This window comes from Anabrus simplex, chromosome 6 (assembly GCF_040414725.1).
Source record: "Anabrus simplex isolate iqAnaSimp1 chromosome 6, ASM4041472v1, whole genome shotgun sequence".
Classification (NCBI taxonomy): Eukaryota; Metazoa; Arthropoda; class Insecta; order Orthoptera; family Tettigoniidae; genus Anabrus; species Anabrus simplex.
In genome coordinates this window covers 307,996,736-308,013,580 of record NC_090270.1, presented here as the reverse complement: position 1 = coordinate 308,013,580, position 16,845 = coordinate 307,996,736, and positions in this window count along the sequence as shown.

Genomic DNA, 16,845 nt, shown 5'->3' with positions numbered 1-16,845 from the left:
CTCCTCTATCCTCCTCAGTCCATAGGTAGCATAACTCTACGTGTAGTTTTGTTTACTTACAATAGCACAACATAACACAATACCTGTATAAGAAAAACGTCACATTACATGTTACAGAAAGAATTATGTAAACAATTAATTTGGCTAGAATTTGAATAGAACAGAAAACGATTAAAGAAACAAGCGATTTTAGGCTGTTTTTTCGGAAATGCAGATAGGCCGCAAGTGATTTTCATTTTTTTAAAAATGATTGATAGAGCTATCCAGACTCATAATCTGAAACCTTTCACCTTCCAGGGCCCTTTAGCCGTTCAACTTACGGTGAAATTGAGGAAATTGCTTAATTTTACATTTTTTGTAGTATGGGGTCCCTTACTTTGTCTGTTAGGAAATCTTTTCGACATTAAAATTTGTAAGTGGGAAGGAAGCAGCCGTAGCCTTAATTAAGGTACAGCCGCAGCATTTGCCTGGTGTGAAAATGGAAAACCACGGAAAACCATCTTCAGGGCTGCCAAGAGTGGGGTTCGAACCCACTATCTCCCGAATACTGGATACTGACCGCACTTAGGTGACTGCAGCTATCGAGCTTGGTAGGATAGTTTTCCGTTGTTTCTCATTTTCACACCAGGCAGATGCTGAGGTTGTATCTTAATTAAGGCCACGGACGCTTCTTTACCACTCCTAGCCCTTTCTTATCCCATCGTCGCCATGTCTGTGTCTGTGTGACGTATACATACATACATACATACATACATACATACATACATACATACATACATACATACATACATACATACATACATCTTCATTTTAGACTGTTACGCTTTCCAGCGTTCAGTTTGCAAGCTTTGCGAATTAATTAACCACCACCAAAATCCCTTATTTGTAACTAGTTCTGCGGCGTTGTTTAGTTCAATACCTCTTATCATTCAACCATTATGAACTAAGTCTAACCATCCTCGTCTTTGTCTCCCTCTACTTCTCTTACCAGAGTCCATTATTCCTCTATATAACCTATCCACCTCCATTCGACACACATGATCCCACCACCAAAGCCGGGTTACGCGCATAGCGTCATCCATCGAGTTTATTCCTAACTTATCCTTTATAACCTCATTCCGAGTACCCTCCTCACATTGCTCCTACCTGTTTGTACCAGCAATCAGTCTCTTACTTCTAACTTATGAAGAAGATATCCTGAGTCCACCCATCTTTCACTCCTCTAAAGCAAACTTGTGCTGGAAACAGACCGATGTAAAGATAGTTTCGTCTGGGAGCTGACTATCTTCTTACAGAATACTGTTGATCGTAACTGCTTGCTTCAGTCTCACTTACTATACTACCATCCTGCGAGAACACACAAACTAAATTCTTGAAATTATCTATCTGCTTCAGTTTTGTATCCCCAATCTAGCATATAATTCTCTTGGATAATAATAATTGTTACAGGTTTTCCGTGGTTCACAGAGGTGTAAGAAGGTGCTGGAGTGAATGGATGGACAGTGAAATGATCAGAGCATAAGTTAAATAATTAAATTTTGAAATTTTATTCCTTTCCCTTTTTGGAGTTTAAAATTGATAGATACTCTGAATAAGCAACAACAAAATAACAGTTAACAATGAGCCTGTTAGTTCCCACAATAGCAATGACTTAAAGTAAAAAAAAGGAACACTAGAGAAAATTCGTTGTCATTGATGCTTTTACAGCCTGTACTTATAGACATAATACTGTACAGGCTTGTGGGCTTACGTCGTGTCGAGAAAGTAAGGTGAAATTCTTTACTGTGCTCTGCATAATCAGAAGAAAATCTCGACTGTCCACGAGAAAGGCTTCTTAAACAATGAGCTTTTGAAATTTATAAGTTATAATGGAAGTCAAAATGGTTCGTTCATTCGTCACCAGATGGCTCACCGGAGGTGACACAGCGCTAGCATTCGAAGCGGAAGCTGACCGAACCATCAGAATCAGTCTAAGAGGGTCACATAACATGTGTACGTAACATATGACATTGACAGGTGTATGATATTGACACAAGCCTGGAATGAAACATCTGACGATGAGGAACGTACGAATTTGGAAAACACCGAGATGAAATAACAATAGTGAAGGGACAGGGAAGGGAACTACCTATAATAACGTGCAAGTGTTGAGCAATCTAGCTCAAAACAGGCACACCTTTACAAGGGCATGTTTGCTCCACTCATTTTCATTCTAGGACAGATGTCATCACGTAGTTGCTCTAGGGAGCCGGTGTTACTTGCTCTGCTCGGGCCGGTTGTTGGTCACGTGACAAGAGAGCAGCGGACAGGCGGGTTGCATACCGTGACCATACTGCACTTGCCGCTCGGAAATGTTACCATATGAACAACAGGTTTTATAATAATAATAATAATAATAATAATAATAATAATAATAATAATAATAATAATAATAATAATAATAATAATAATAATAATAATTTGAAGCATGAATCATATGAGACGAACAGGAAACAGATTACAGGACAAGAAAATTATTCACTGACAAAGGAAATATACAGCAGTGTGCAATATTTCCTGAATAAATACATTTTCACGATTAACTCAAGCTTTGGGACACGTACATTCATCGAAAGAAATTACATTTTTTGTGGTTTGTACGTATTTTTGCACTCTCATTAACACACATTTCAATTTTGTATGGCATTTATAACTATGACAAGAAATTAAACACATGAACTGGAACATATCAGTGGTGTGCTCCTCCTTCACGGGACCTTTGAGCTCGTTTAGATAGTAGTGTATCAATGTTTGGTACTGTCGTTTGCGTACCGGTACTGGCAAGTCGCAAAACACATCTCAAGGTTTCATCGGTGAGCCTACTTCTGTGCCTAGATTGACAAATCTTCATTAATGAAAACATATGTTCACATAAATAAGTTGATCCGAATATACTTACAATATGATCATTAAATGTGTACACTCTATGAAATCTCTCCCGTGGAAAACGAACGTAAAATTCAGTCAAACTGTTTGTGTTTGCAAACCTATCTTTCATTTGAGTATCACACTGCAAGTCAATCAATTTTAGTTGCAGTTCTGGTCTAACAGTTTGCACATCCATTGAGAAGGGAATACCGAACACCTGCAGATCCTTTTCTAACGCCTGAATATCGTTAAACCTACTCTCATAGTGACATTAAAACCTCTTTATATTCTAATATATTTAAAAAACGTGATTCCACATTTTATTAGATATTACAAATTTTAATATGTTATTTTCTTGAACTATATACTCTTCTTCCCAAGAAGGTTTGAAACTTGTTGGCGTCGAGCTGAGCTGAAATCTCTTCCGTAGTAAATGCAACATTAACCGACTAGAGTTGAACGTCGTGTGGTGTGAAGGTAAAGACGGAAACATACCATACCGCTTTTCGCGAGAGTTTAATCCTGATATAAACAAATAGGCGGAGCACTTTGCCTTCGCACGTGGACATAGACGTAGTTGATTGGAGAAGCAACCGTCGCACTCACTCGACTGTATCCGAGCTCGAAGAAAAGTAGTACGTCATATTAATTTTATTTTATTTTAGTTTATTACATTTAGAGAGTTTGGAAGAGTACGTAATCAAATTAAAATATGGTTCTCATATATACCGGTATATATATGGTTTTGTTTTAATAAAATAGTGATTAAATAACGAGAAATGAAAGCACAAGGCGTGGTGTAATACAGGAAGTCTTTTCGTAGTGAGGGAAAGTCCCAAGCTGTACAGCGTGGAGATAAGGTGTTGCATCTTGCAGCAGCAATCAGTGTCAGTACGGTATTCATAGTGAGAGAAATGGAGCAAGAGGTAGGACCTTCGCGTGTAGTGAAGCACAAAAGAGGAAAACCGCTTAGGAGTTACCACATAGGCAGTGCATTGTGAATGTGTTCAAGAAACTAAGTGAACAGAATCCAGGTTTAGTCGTTTATTCAAAAGTTCAGATCTTCGCACTGTTGTTCTATGCGATACGTAGTACTGTACTTCCGAACACGAGGCGTTGACTAGGTGGAGGTCGGTACTACACGCTCAGCAAATCACAACTCTTTCTTTGGCGGAGGCGTGGACATACCATGTTTACATCAGGATTAAACTCTCGTGAAAAGACATATAGTGTCAGCTGTCATGAGTTCACGCGTATCGTGTCGCAATCTAACCTGTCCATAAAGATGTGCTATACCTTTCTGCCACTGGCCTGCAGTACGTACTACGTCATGCACTTCCCCTACTTGCTCGCTAAGCTGCTCTCATTCCTCGAGAGCGGGGAGCAAACTGACTCCGAAGGCATTTCGTTCTCGGTTGATGATGCCTGTTCTAGGAGACTGCGCCGCAAAAGTTAATACAGTCCAGCCTCTCAGAGGCATAAGCTTCTAACACAATTACACCTTATAAACTTCAAAAACTGTATTTACAGTTACTTCTGCTCGACAGTCATTTACACACTCGTCTATAAATAATGACAATTTAAGCAGGGGCAATGAATGCCCATTCTAAATGGGCTTGGTGTACAAAATAAAAGGTTTAAGACGATCGGCCATGAACAAAGGGCTAGGAGGCGAAACACATGCACTCCTTTTGAAAAACACTTAAAATTCCAATTGGGCTTATGGCCCGAAGTTGCAGATGCTAAGCCTATACTACAGAGGGGTGACTAGATGTGAAATATTAAGTACCAAAGAAGTATGAAGAATTTAGCGGTTTAGAAAATCTCAGTCACCCCCATACCAAGTTGAATGGGAATTAACAGTGGGTGAAAACACTTTATTCCCTAAATTACATGTTTCCCAGCAGGGATTTTAACTAAGTCCTTAGACTTGCCGAAAATTTACATTAAAAGGCATTCTTTAGAATTTTACATTAATAAAAGAAGTTTGAAACCTTCCCTTCAAGTTTTCTGCCTGGAGCTGTCACATGTTAAGAGATGTCTGCCATTACTTTAAGTTGTTGGGCCTTCCGAGACGGCAAGGCTGCCTCTGCCGTACAACACGGCCCAAAAGCGCCCAGCTTTTATAGCAACTCAGGGGGGAAAGTTCCAAAACTGTCTTGACCTAGGCAAAATGCCTGTACACACCCCCAATTTTAATTGGCTAGAGAAATATACACAAAATTTCTGATTGGTTAATAACTTAAGGAAGAAGGAAGCTGTAGGGGTGCAGACAACTATAACATATGAACAAAATAATCTACGAAACTTAATGTTTACAAACATTAAACATTGAAAATCCCCTTAAAAGGTAATTGTCCGTAATCCCGCCAGAGGGGGCACATAGGCCGATAGTAGAGACATCTAATGGTTAAAGGTCCAAGTACCTTGTGATGCATAGTTTAGGATTCACAGCACAGATGGCCTTCTAGAAGGCGTGCAGTTCAACGGGATGGAGAAGGTGTTCCCTCCGTACAAAAATAATAATAAGAAGAAGAATTTGACTTTGTATTGTGTTAGCTACGGATTGCAGGTATTTTGATTTCTCGCTATTTAGGCTGCCTGCTCGTCAGTTTCAAAATTCCGTTTTACTTTGTCATGGGGGCAGAATAAATTAGATCTCTGTTGAGTGGTCTAACTTTGTCGGGTAAACAGTAAATGTTTTACGAAAGGTCTACGTCGTACGACACGGACTGTCGAATGGACTTTCTTTTTTCTCTTCACAAATCCGACATCTCTGTGGGTTTGAACCCCTGATCCTCGGATCGAGAGGCCGGCACTCTAACCACTGATTCATACTGGGAGCTAAGGAAACACAATAAATTTGTTTTACTGCCAGAGAAATGACAGCAGTCTGTTTACAAGCGTTTGTAAGTACCTGTATTGTATGCACTGTATCGTAATGAGCTATAAACTAGGTATATAGCTACAGTTAACACTAAAAAGAAATATCTCCTCATTAAAACTTCACAATCATTATAGTGCTATAAATATTGAGCAAATGAGTGTTTGCTGAAGAGCATAGCGAAAATGACACTCTTGAGAAAATGATGAGAGCTTGTGAGAATTAATGAAATATCCTTGAAGAAGGGAATGTTTATAGACTCGCGAACAAATATGGAGTGTACTCATGACAAGCAAACAGGGCAATTTATTCTAGAATGTGTTCAACACGGCCGCCAACAAAGGAACCATTGCTCATAGGTTTAATAATAATAATAATAATAATAATAATAATAATAATAATAATAATAATAATAATAATAATAATAATAATAATAATTCTGTAAATTTTGATGTAAGAATTTTAGGTTCTAAACATTTATCTTTATTTGCTGTTCACATTAGTTTGGATAGCTTATAGGAGCCACATTCCTTGCCCGACATTTCTGCGAATTTCAGGACGTGATCCTGATATACAGAGGCCGACACTCTAACCTGTGCACAGTGGAAGCTGAGAAAATACAGTCATTTTGTTTTACTGCCAGAGAAATGACAGCAGTCTGTTGCTTTTTGTTTAAAGGGGCTTAACATCGAAGGTCATCGGCCCTCAGTCTTTTTACAAGCGTTTGTAAGTACCTGTATTGTATGCGCTGTATCATAAAGAGCTGTACTATACACGCTATAACATACTATTGTATGACTTATATCATGTTTATTTGAACTAATACAGGAGCTTGCATTCTGGAGGTAATGGCTTCGAACCCCACTGACGGCAGCCCTGAAGATGGTTTTCTGTGGTTTCCCATTTTAACACCAGGACTATATCAGGAACTATCCAATCCACACCTTTGGATTGGTTACCGGTTCTTTCAAATATTCCACCTCCTCATCTCCGAAGCCAAATGGCACTGAAGAAAGAATGGCTTAAATGCTGTGACAGTTCTCTCCTACAAATACATCAAGACTGCCTACGTGAAGATCTCAGGCTGAAATCTAGGAACCCTTCTTGGTTACTAGAAAAGAGGCTAGCCCAAGATGAATTTCATACTAACACTATCTGGCGCGATGGGTGGGCAGCTTCAAACCCTGACAGATTAGCTCTAATTTCGGATCCAGTTATGCAATCTCCTGGTTTCAACTTACCCAGAAAAATCTGGTCATCACTTAATCGGATCAGAACTCAACATGGCAGATGCAACTTCTGGAAACACAAGTGGAAGATTACCAGCGACCCTTATTGCGACTGCTCTGACGTGCCTCAGACCGTTCAACATATCGTCACAGAGTGCCCATTCCGAATATTCAGTGGGACAGTAAAGGACATACACGAGGCCAGTGATGAAGCTGTGAGTTGGATAACAAAACTGGACATTCAGCTTTATTAGCAATGCAGATATTGATGAGCTCAAATGTATAAATATTGTTTGTTTATTACGTACTTGTTCTGTGTGTATAGATGAAACTGTTTTTCGTGTAATTGTACATATTTGTAAATAACCAAATTGTAACAATGTATCCTCATGCCATACGAAATATATATACCAGGCAAATGTACCTTACTTAAGGCCACGCCCGCTTTCTTCCCACTCTTCGCCCTTTCCTATCCAATCGTCATCGTAAGACCCATCTGTGTCGGTGTTATGTAAAACAACTTGTGAAAAGAATCTGCTACAGCAGAATGCAATAATTTAAATAACAGTGGAGATTACAGTTCCTTATTGTAAAACAATTCAGACCCCTGTATTGTGTTAAGTTTGAAACATAGGCCTATGTCATATTCATAAGAGGTATTAAATTAAGTTGTATGTTTTGTAAAGTGAAATATTCTGATAGGAATTATTAAAGATCTTCGTTTTGTTGAGACAGTTGATTAACAATACACCTCATTAACTAAATTTTCGTTATACTAAAATTGATTACTTCTATTTAGCTAATAGGCAATTTAGTAAATCCTATCATACTTTCCGAACGCAGATGTTTTTGATAATTTTGGGTAGACGCATTTTTGATATTTTTTTGTTGCTTTACGTCACACTGACACAGGTCTTACAGCGACGATGGGAGAGAAAAGGGTTGTAAGTGGAAAGGAAGCGGCTGTGGTCTTAATTAAGGTACAGCCCCATCATTTGCCTTGTGTGAAAATGGGAAACCACGGAACACCATCTTCAGGGCTGGCGACAATAGGGTTCGAACCCACTATTTCCGAAAAGTGTATACTGGCCGCACTTAAAGCGACTGCAACTATTAAACTCAGTTTTGATGAATTTGTTGGCGAATGACTCTCATAGAGACTTGCTGCTAGAAATAGTGGTCTTGTAGACTACTACTGCTGAATGTTTTCATTCCTCCCTGAAGGGGGAGACGGGCCTCCTAGACGGTGACACCGTCTCTCCGGCCAGGAGATTTCTATCGGAGAAGGAGATGTGCGGAGAAGGTGAGACGATTGGCGGCCGTGGTCTATACTAGGAACTGTCCCGGCACGCCTTAGTGCAGGAGAATGGAAAACCACAGTAAACCGTCTTCAGGACAGCCGACAGTAGGGACCTGCTCCTCTCCGTCTCCCGAATACAGAGGCGTAGAGCCATAGAAGAGCCGTGGCCACCCCTCCTCTGCTTGGTTGGCCGGTCGGAATGCAGAGCTGTCGGACCACGGACCAGCCGTAATCCACTCAGCATCCGCCAAACGTGCGCTTAAAGCAGGAGTTTACAACAAATTGAGGTCGCAATGATTTTCCGCCATCTTGCTGATACGGGGTCGGGGATGAGGTGAGATGAAATTTTATGACGAGTTTTACGGCTAGATGCTCTTCCTGACGCCAGCCTCATTTGAAGAGTTAATGAATCTGAAATGAATTAAATTGGATAAGGAGGTGGAAGACATCTGCTGTAGTCTATGAATAGGAACTGTTCCGGCATTTACCTGGGAGATAAAATGGGAAACCACGGAAAACCATTCTCAGTACAGCCGACGCGACGGTGAGGTTCGAACTCACTCGCCTCCCGAATGCAGAGCTTGTGTCCTTAGCCGTAGCCCATTAACACGCGTGGCCAATCCGCTCGGTTATTGACGGGCGAAAGTTTTAGTGCTTTATTATGTTTTATTTACAGGCGCCGATGACCTAGATGTTAGGTCCGTTTAAACAACAAGCATCATCCCCACTCAACTCTCGATTTACCGTAGTCGGATCAACCGCGTTGCGGCTTAACCGTGATATCAAAAGCACTAAAATTGCGCGAGTGTTGGAAGTTACAGTAATACAGAATTACAAAGGGTCGGGATAATATTGCCAAGATGATGCTTTCATCGCCGAAAACCTTGTTTTGAGAAACTTGAGAAGCAAATAAAGTGTTTCTTGGTACAAAAGCAGAAAACCATGACTGATTATTTTAAGAAACAGTAAAGTAAAATAGTCTGAATATTTTTCTTTGAATATTTTTCTTTGCCTTATTAGTTTCAATGAAAAGTGCTGTTTATTTTTCCATTTAATAATTGTGCTAAGTGCGACATTTACTGCATCGTATTGGCTTAGCTTAACAAAGGAAAAAAAGTTAATATTCATTCAGTTGTTAAATATGCTACAATTGTTGTTGGCAATTGCTGCACATAGCGTATCCCAGTATGGCCATGCTTCCTGGCAACTAGAAGCAACTTCAGTAACGTCAAAATTCCAATTTTACCATTTTAAAATAAAATGTTGAGCCTCCGTGGCTCAGACGGCAGCACGTCGGCCTCTCACCGCTGGATACCGTGGTTCAAATCCCGGTCACTCCATGTGAGATTTGTGCTGGACAAAGCGGAGGCGGGACAGATTTTTCTCCGGGTACTCCGGTTTTCCGTGTCATCTTTCATTCCAGCAACGCTGTCCATTCTCATTTCATTGCATCTATCATTCATTAATAAATCACTTTGGGAGGGACGACCCCATCGTACTAACAGCCTATATCTGCTTCATTCATCACATCCCTGACCCGGTCAATGACTGAAAAACAGGTTATAGGTTTTCATTTTAAAAACAAAATGTTCAAAATTTCCCGCCTTTTTAACAATATATCACTGTTCCCTTATAAATTCCATATTTATAAGAATTTTCATACTTTTTCTCTTTTAAAGTGTGTATGAAACCTCCAGCTACAAAATGAACTTCAATCACTAACATAGACAGTGATTTAGATATTTTTGTCGAGTTTTTATTCTGAGCACATCAAAATATTCATATTTTTGTAAATAAATATGTTATATAAAATCTAAATAAATCCTATTGACCGGAATGAAGTACAGATTGTAGTACAACTCCATGGGAGGAAACCGTGAAAAATATCATAATTATCCGTGAAACAGTAAGAGAGTTGTGAAGGAAACCGTGATATATTGTTAAAAAGACGGAAAATTTTGAACATTTTATTTGAAATTGTTATAATTAGAATCTTGACATTATTGACGTTGCTTCTGATTGCTAGTAAGCATGCCAATGCTGGGATATGTGCAGCATTTGTCAACATAATTTGCAGCTTTTAACAATCGAATAAATACACTGACTGACAGAGCAAATGCAACACCAAGAAGGAGTGGTCAGAACTTTATGGCAATTGCAGGGTAGACTGACGTCACTGAGGTATGCTCATGATGTGAAATGCGCCGCTGTGCTGCGCACGTAGCGAACGATAAATGGGACACGGCGTTGGCGAATGGCCCACTTCGTACCGTGATTTCTCAGCCGACAGTCATTGTAGAACGTGTTGTCGTGTGCCACAGGACACGTGTATAGCTAAGAATGCCAGGCCGCCGTCAACGGAGGCATTTCCAGCAGACAGACGACTTTACGAGGGGTATGGTGATCGGGCTGAGAAGGGCAGGTTGGTCGCTTCGTCAAATCGCAGCCGATACCCATAGGGATGTGTCCACGGTGCAGCGCCTGTGGCGAAGATGGTTGGCGCAGGGACATGTGGCACGTGCGAGGGGTCCAGGCGCAGCCCGAGTGACGTCAGCACGCGAGGATCGGCGCATCCGCCGCCAAGCGGTGGCAGCCCCGCACGCCACGTCAGCCGCCATTCTTCAGCATGTGCAAGACACCCTGGCTGTTCCAATATCGACCAGAACAATTTCCCGTCGATTGGTTGAAGGAGGCCTGCACTCCCGGCGTCCGCTCAGAAGACTACCATGGACTCCACAGCATAGACGTGCACGCCTGGCATGGTGCCGGGCTAGAGCGACTTGGATGAGTGAATGGCGGAACGTCGTGTTCTCCGATGAGTCACGCTTCTGTTCTGTCAGTGATAATCACCGCAGACGAGTGTGGCGTCGGCGTGGAGAAAGGTCAAATCCGGCAGTAACTGTGGAGCGCCCTACCGCTAGACAACGCGACATCATGGTTTGGGGCGCTATTGCGTATGATTCCACGCCACCTCTAGTGCGTATTCAAGGCACGTTAAATGCCCACGGCTACGTGCAGCATGTGCTGCGGCCGGTGGCACTCCCGTACCTTCAAGGGCTGCCCAATGCTCTGTTTCAGCAGGATAATGCCCGCCCACACACTGCTCGCATCTCCCAACAGGCTCTACGAGGTGTACAGATGCTTCCGTGGCCAGCGTACTCTCCGGATCTCTCACCAATCGAACACGTGCGGGATCTCATTGGACGCCGTTTGCAAACTCTGCCCCAGCCTCGTACGGACGACCAACTGTGGCAAATGGTTGACAGAGAATGGAGAACCATCCCTCAGGACACCATCCGCACTCTTATTGACTCTGTACCACGACGTGTTTCTGCGTGCATCGCCGCTCGCGGTGGTCCTACATCCTACTGAGTCGATGCCGTGCGCATTGTGTAACCTGCATATCGGTTTGAAATAAACATCAATTATTCGTCCTGTGCCGTCTCTGTTTTTTCCCCAACTTTCATCCCTTTCGAACCACTCCTTCTTGGTGTTGCATTTGCTCTGTCAGTCAGTGTATTAGCCTATTTTCCCCGTGTTAAGCTTGGTCTCCCCCCCCCCCCCCCTCCTTTAATTGTACTTTAAGTACGCCTTTTTTTTTTAACTTTTTGCGGGTTTACCGTTATTTTACTTATCCGGGAATCCTTAACCCTAGATTATCCCTGTTAATAGAGAGTTGAGTGTAATCATGTTTTATTTGATCGATACGGTATTTTACTATTATTAATTTAATTACCTGGTGGCCACGATCGTTAAGGCGTGAAGTCTAAACAGTCTGACACCGTGGTTAACTGGTTCGAGTCTCGTTGGTCGAAAAAAATTGGCCATCAGAATGTTGGCCGGCAGGTTAGGAGAGGTGGTGGTATACAATTTCTAATCACTAGATTGCGTGCCGAAAGCCTGGATTGAGTTTCACACCTCTCCACATTGTTCATATGGAATGAGGGCATATGACGCTATTGATAGTGATCCATCCGTCGTATGGGGACGTTAAGCCTTGAGCAGACCCCTTGGTGCTTATCGATAGGAGTAGGCTATGTGCCGGCATCGAGTGTCACCCTCTCCCTTCCTATTGGCATATATCACGTGCCGGCATCGAATGTCACCCTCTCCCTTCCTGTTGGCATATATCACGTCGATTTAACTCCTGTGATGAGGTTGACGTCAGGATGGTCATCCGGTCATAAAACCTCGCTACGAAGTTTCATCTCCCGTAGAGAAACGGGACAAGGATTGGACATACATTCATTTAATTGCCTCTCCCAAGCGAATGTGGATAATAATCAAACATACTGTAGTGACCCACTGAAGAAGCTAGTTGTTTAGAACACCATCGCCGGCCTAAATATTAGAACAATTCGGTTACAAAGTTTGTGGACTGTCCGTCGACTTCGTACATATCATCGCGACTTGCGTAACCCCGTTGTCAGACTTCACTTAATGCTTATCGATTTCTTCTTTGAGTCCAGCGTGTTCTTGTTTTACGCATTAACCACATTTCTGCTACCTCAAGGCTGCTCTCTTTGCTTTCCCAATGTCCAACTTTCAGTCTGATAAAGCAGTGTGCTGCCTGCTGTCATTTCTTGATGGATACAGTACTTTTGTATCCATCTCTTGGCACAGGCCAGAGTAAAGTGTAGCTTTCACCGAAGTCCCAGTCTCATCCATGGCTGTGACATTATGGAAAAGGTCAGAGAAGACGTAGGACTAAAAGACTCCTTACTCCAGGAGATCCAAAAGGCAAGACTGAAGTGGTTTGGTCATGTGAAAAGAATGAGTGCCAACAGGTCTGCAAGAAAGGAGTATGAAAGAGAAATCAGGCGAAAAGAGACCAGTGGGCAGACCTTGAGAAAAATGGACAGACTTAGTGAAGAAGGATGTAGAGGAGAGAGGTCAGGATTGGGAGCGGTTTGTGATCGAAGAATGGTTCATGGACAGAACAAAATGGAAGGGGCTCGTATACCACACCTGAGGAACTGGAGTTGGTCAACGATGATGATGATGATGATGATGATGATGATGATGATGATGATCCTCATCCTCGTTGTTGTTCATTGTAATCGTATATAACCTTGCACTACGTAATAAACGTGTAACGTTCCTTATTAGGAAACAAGGGGACTCATTTTCTATTATTGCAGGGGGCCCTGAGTTTCTTAGCGCCGCTACTGCATACCATAAATGGTATAAGACCAGGAGGGGTACCTTGAGGCACTATGTGAGCAAGTACAGTATATATGGGTTGTGTGATTGATTCGTCCATATTATATTAAGGATATCCATAAATGGTAAAATATTGTCAATGCAATTACAGTATTATATTGCATCTTGTTCATGGCTATGGACATGCATAATTTTTAAGCTGTTTTCTGTAAGAATATGGCCAATACGTATATCTTTTCATTGTGGCATGGTGTATTAGAATAATTAATATTTCTATCTGTGGAAAATAATTGGTGTATGAAACAGTTAATGCGTTCGAATGCCCCTGGTGTACGTTTTAGGTTGTATGCCATAGAAATTTGAAATGAAGCTGAAGTGCGTGAAGGTGTCTTTCCCGTGAGGGAGAGATCTTACGTTACGTGAACAAAACGCCATCTTGGTGAGAAAATACTTAATTTCTGTTGCCTGGGAAGAGAAGTTTGGTGTCCTCCAGCAGAACCGTCTTAAATGCCGCTTGGTGTAGTGGGGACAGCTGGGAGATGTCCAAGTGGAGATAGTGCGGTCTGACGAAAACATCGTGATGGGGAAGTCCCCGCAAGGTACAGCCAGTCCTTATCGGCATTCGGCGGAGTCGCCGTCCAAATTTATGATAACCAGTCTGACGAGGTCCAGTTGGTGTACCCTGTGGCATTAGCAACTGGCATCGCTCCGTCTGCTTGTGTTCGACTTCATGTCAGAGAAGATCAGTAAAATATATTTCAGTTACAAATATTTAAGTTTGATTAGTTCGCAAGTTCTGTTCGTTTGCAACAACAAATTGACATACTGAATTTCAAAATTGTGAAATACAGTATGAAATTCAATGTGGAGAAGAGCAAGACGATGGTGATACCTAGAGATGCCAGAATACGGACAGGAATTATAGATATCGAAGGCGAAAACCTTGAAATTGTCGACAGCTTTAAATACCTACGAAGCGAACTGACGCAAAATACAAGGCTGGATATAGAGGCTAGCAAAAGGGTGCAACAGGCGAATATATTCTACCAAAATGTAAGGAGTAATGTACAAAAAATTTATATATATATATATATATATATATATATATATATATATAATTATTATTATGATAAATACATCGCATTTGAGAAATATTCCGGTGGCATTGATCACTTACAGTAGTGTGATAATAGAGTAAAATTAAAACATTATTACCCAATAACACCAACTAACAGAAAAAGGAGTACAAGAAGTTCATTTTCATTTCATTGTTTTCATTTTTAACCCTGAAGTGGTGGGGCGGGCCATCTAGAGGGTTACGCCCTCTCTCCGGCCAAGAGATGCGGGCAAGTTGAAGTAGAGGTGAATGATTGAAGAAAGGATGTGAAGAAAGAAGTAGAAGGGATGGTTGGGCTTTTTTGCTAATCGCTTTATTGAATCAATTTGTTTTGAATTTTCTGTGGTGTAGTAGTTAGTGTGATTAGCCGTCATCCACAGAAGCCCGGGTTTAATTCCGGCCTCTGCTAGGAAATTTAAAAAGTGGTACGAGGGCTGGAACGGAGTCCACTCAACCTCGGGAGGTCAACTGAGTAGAGTGGGGTTCCATTCCAACCTCAGCCATCCTCGAAGTGGTTTTCCGTGGTTTTCCACTTCTCCTTCAGTCAAATCCCGGGGCATACGTAATTTAAGGTAACGGCCGCTTCCTTCCCTCTTCTTTGCATGTCCCTTCCGATCTTCCCATCTCCCCCACAAGGTCCCTGTTCAGCATAGTAGGTGAGGCCGCCTGGGCGAGGTACTAGTCCTCCTGCCTAGTTGTATCCCCGACCCAAAGTCTCACGCTCTAGAATACTCCCCTTGAGTCGGTAGAAGTGGGATCCTTCGCTGAGTCCGAGGGAAAAGCTAACCCTGAAGGGTAAACGGATTAAGAAAGAAAGAAAGAAAGAAAAGAAAGAAAGAAAGAAAGAAAGAAAGAAGAAAGACACAAAGAAAAAGAGTTTGAACTTAAATGATGTTATACAGTGATACAGTGAAAAGCAATACAATAATTATTATTCTTGGGGCAGGAGTGTTAATACTGATATTTACAGTTATATTTATATGTTTTCGTTTATCGTCATAAGAAACCACGATTGTCTAGTATTCTAGGCTGTTGAAAGTACTAGTCAGATATAGTTTGTTCACCCGTGTTGGAGAATGCGTTTTGAAAGCCGGTGAAAACTGGAAATTATTTTTACTGCATATGACGGCGAAGTTTGAGCGTGCATATTACCTTGACAAGCTTTCAGATCTCGTTTCATGATAGGTCTTTCAGAATTTTATGAGTGCAGCAGTCTTTTACCACTGCCGAGGTCACGCAGGTACTCAGAATGTGATTACAGGTTAGATACAGTATTTTGTATTGACCATTTACATCCTTTGTTTTTAGCTGGGGCCTTGTAATTAGCATGGCCATAACATCAAATTGTCATCCATTGTCTGTTTATAAAATTATGAAGACAGTTCAGTTTTTATTTCTCAGCATATAAACCAGAAAGTTTGAGGCAGCAGTACTTTACCACTTCCTACATGAAAATCCACAGCTTGTCGACCGGGCCAGGAAATGGGGAATGAAGCCCCCATCTAGCGGCAAGGGTAGGAATACTGCCGGCTGACAGAGCCTGACGCACTCCTTTGGAGCAGTGATTAATGACTGACCGATGAAATGAAATGATATTGGAGAGTGTTGATGGAGTGAATGACGATAAGGAAAGCCGGAGTATCAGGACAAAAACCTGTTCCGCCTCCGCTTTCTCCAGCATAATTGAGTGACCGGGATTTGAACCACAGAACTTCAGCGGCTAGAGGCTGGCGCGCTGCCGCCTGAGCCACGGAGGCGGCTTAATATTTCCTACATTCGAACTAAATATTAGATCAATTTCCTTTGCAATTGCTTAACAAGTTTCCCTATTACGTTGATAAATACTAGAGGCCTTAGAGTCCTGTTCGTTTTGCTCACCAATTCCCTGTTCGGCTCCATGGCTAAATGGTTAGCGTGCTGGCCTTTGGCCACAGGGGACCCGGGTTCGATTCCCGGAGGGTCGGGAATGTTAACCATAATTGGTTGATTTCGCTGCCACGGGGGCTGGGTGTACGTATATGTGTCATTTCATCCTCATTACGCAAGTCGCTTGAGGGAGTCAAATCAAAAGACCTGCATCTGGCGAGCCGAGCTTGTCCTCGGACACTCCCGGCACTAAAAGCCATTTCATTTCATTTACCAATTCCCTGCCTATGCTGGTTTCCCAAAATAAATGGACAACAAGATTTTCAGTTCGGACACAATCTGGTGCCGAATTTTTCTAGCTAGTGACTTTACGTCGCAC